The sequence below is a fragment of the Mastomys coucha genome, unplaced genomic scaffold, assembly GCF_008632895.1.
Source record: "Mastomys coucha isolate ucsf_1 unplaced genomic scaffold, UCSF_Mcou_1 pScaffold5, whole genome shotgun sequence".
In the NCBI taxonomy this organism is placed as follows: Eukaryota; Metazoa; Chordata; class Mammalia; order Rodentia; family Muridae; genus Mastomys; species Mastomys coucha.
Genome location: NW_022196911.1, coordinates 56,514,519 through 56,517,682, shown reverse-complemented (window position 1 = coordinate 56,517,682; position 3,164 = coordinate 56,514,519). Strand labels below are relative to the sequence as shown.

At 47.5% G+C, this 3,164-nt stretch overlaps 1 protein-coding gene across 3 annotated transcripts in view; it reads left to right on the top strand.

The window, feature by feature from the left end:
* Slc47a1 (solute carrier family 47 member 1) overlaps positions 1-3,164 on the top strand; it is a 36,402-nt gene that overhangs the window by 20,612 nt on the left and 12,626 nt on the right. The gene's annotated exons all lie outside the window — the stretch shown is intronic.

Sequence of the window (3,164 nt, the reverse complement as noted above, 5' to 3'; positions counted from 1 at the left end):
AAAAAAAAAGAATGCTTCAAAGTCTGAAACTATTTTAGCACCAGCCTACTATGAACAAGAGGTGCATTTGTCAGCTCAGTATTAACAGCATGAATAGGATAAAATGAGTGAAAATAGATCGATGCTAGCCAACTGCTGATGCAGCTCTGAGAAGTGCTGTAGCTCAGAACTCCCAAAAGCTTGAAGATGCCAATCAAGAGCTCCCCTGGTCAAAAGCAAGGAGTGGGTCTGAGCTGTGTTACAGCTCTGCACATATCCTGGGCAGCAGCTCCATGGGGCACTGGGTGCTCTTGAATCTAGGGGCTCAAACTGTTGTGGGAGCAGTCAGGTCCTCATGTGCAGCCTGGAGGTGGAGTCTTGGAGGCTGAGGGAAGAACGAGTCCCCTCTGCCTACAGTTGCAGGTGGAGTCCTGGAGGCTAGCTCACCTGAGCTCCCTGCCAAGGAAACCTCATGTCCTGGGGGTGTCTGTCTCAGGTGAGTGTGTCTCGATGAATCCTGAAAGCAGTTGTCTTTCTTCTCCATTGAATTCCAATGTCCCCTGTACTGGATGTCCCAAATGTGTAGGCTGGGACAGGCTAAATGTTGGTATGAAAATAGGATCAACAATAGCAGTAATTGAAGAAGTGTGGCCAAACCTGGACAGGGGGTTGGGTGTGGTGGGGTGGACCCAGACCCTGCCAGAAGTTGCTGGAGTTCCCAATCAGATGTATAGGTCTGTCTCCATTGATACTTGTTGAAACATTTTGACTGTTTTCAGAGCTTCAGAAGGACCCCTGACCCCTGACCCCTGATGCTACCCTTCTTATTCAGCCTGAATTTTTTTTTTTTTTTAAATTCTGCAGCAAATGCTGCACTAAATAATTATCAGCAGTTAGCTTTCAGGTTTGAGCCCATTGGCCGCAGAAGACTGTCCGATGGCTACTAGAAAGGTCAGGGACAGGGGCATGTACCCCAATAATATGCACAACAGGTCAATTTTGTGCATAGATTTATGTCTCCTCTCCAAGATATCCCATAATGTCTGTACCAATATTCCAACATCTCAATATTTCTGAGGTCTAATGCACGTCGGTCCCAGGGAATGGACCAGGACGCTCAACGTGGCGACTGGAGTTATGTTGGTGTCTCAGATCTGTCAAACTGCTTGGTTTTTAGAGTTTTAGAATATATTTGACACATAGATTAATGTTAAAAATCTTGACAGTGAACTGTCTTAAAAATCATGGCATTGAGCTGATGACTGAAGAGACGAACAAATCCACTCTATCCTCTGTGGGCATCTTGTCTTCTGAAAGAAGGCTAGCTTGGATGTTCTCTCTCTATAGACATGTCATAGAGGCCCTCCTTATTGTGGGATAACTTTATTAGCAACCGCAGATTGCAAAATGGCTTTTTCTTCACGGATTCAAAAAGCTACTGGGCCAGACACAGCTGCCTCGGTTTCTTGCTCATCTGCTTCTCTTTTGAAGGTAGGCTGACAGTGTCTCAGCCCTAGACCACCTTTTACAGAGTTCTCACTTCAGAGTGAGTGGGTGAGGAAGGCAACCATAAATAGTTCTCATGTTTTTCTTTCTCAAAGGAGGGACATGGAGTCAGATTGGGGATTGGGCCAGGCTCAGAAGTAAGAGAGACTTCCTGTGCCTCCCACCATATATGCATTCTGCGAGGGGGTGGTATACTGCGGACTTTAGGTTGATGTGGGCCTTGTGCCCCAGGTTGGCCTGGAGGCCTCCAAATGGAGGGAGAGATGGCCAAACAGGAGCTGGCTCTATCCTGCCCACTCAGGGGCTGTTAGAGTAGACAACCTGGAGCCCCTCTCATCCTGGAGGAGTCCTGGATGTAAAGCCTTTGCAGAAAGAACTAGAGCAATCGCCCAGCAGCTGGAGAGGAGTGACATGCTACTGTCCACCACTGACAGTGTGGGGTCAACCTGGGGATTGTCTTTGGAATGGTCTTCAGCCAGATGACCTCCGCTTAGTTTCAAGAACTAGGGTTAGGCCTCACCCCCTGCCGGAGGAATAGACAGAGGAAGCCAACAGGAAGCGTCAGGATAGACACCAAGGAGAGAAACTGGAGCAGGCCCAGGGAAAAGAGCAAAGTACTGAGACTCAAAGAAGGAAACCTGAGAGCTTCATGTTCCTGTTGCTCTCAAAGCTCACCCCACAGCAGACCTCTGCTAAGGCTAAGCAGCTTGTCTCGAGAAGGATGTGGTCCAGGGTGGTTCTGTAACATTTATCAGAAAGGGAAATCATCTAGCATTGATTGTTTCCAATGAGAGGAGTTTAAGGCTGTAAAGCCCCCTTCCTTCTGGGGTCCTGTATCCTTTCCTCTGCTTTCTGGACTCCAGGCTCGGGAGAGAGTCCTCACTTTACTATGCTCAATTTCCCAGTCGCTGCCACTGCTCTGGGCTCTCCCCTATATTCAGATTGGGCTTTCCTGGCCCAGGGAGAAGGTCCATGGAGAGCCTGCAGAGTGTGCTGCCAGCAGAGTGTGGGAGGAGGAGGTTGGCAAGAAGCTGGAGCTCAGTGACGCTCTTGATTCTGATCCTATGCCACTTACTTCATTCTCAATAAAGAACCCCGGGGCCCATTAAAAAACAAAATGCATTCAGGGGCCAGGGAGATGGCTTAGCAGTTGAGAGCACTCTTAAGGGTTAAGGGCTGCTCTTCGGAGGCCCTTGGGAGTTCCCAATAGCCATGTAGCAGTGCACAACCATTTGTATCTCCAATTCCAGGGGATCTGATGTTCTTTTCTGGCCCCCAAGGCTCACCAGTTACACATGTGGTACACAGACATACATGCAGGCAACACCCAAGCACATAAACTAATAATGAACAAATTAAAAAATAATTTAGTAGTTATATTTTCATCTATGTTTATAGTATACTCTGATGGCATTCACCCCCACTCCCCTAAACCTTTAGTCATTTAGAGTGTATTCTCTCTGCACATGAAAAGTTTGCTGTGGCACACAGCGTGTCCTGCTATACCCATAGCAGCTCTGTGATGTGACTGTGACTATACCACATCCTTCAATCCCAGTGTTCTCTCTTGTGTTTGATTTTATTTCATGTCTTTTGTTTATCAGGCCCTAGGAGCAGTAGGCTGCAACAGACAAAGACAACTTTATATTCTCTCTCTCTTTCTCTCTCTCTCTCTCTCT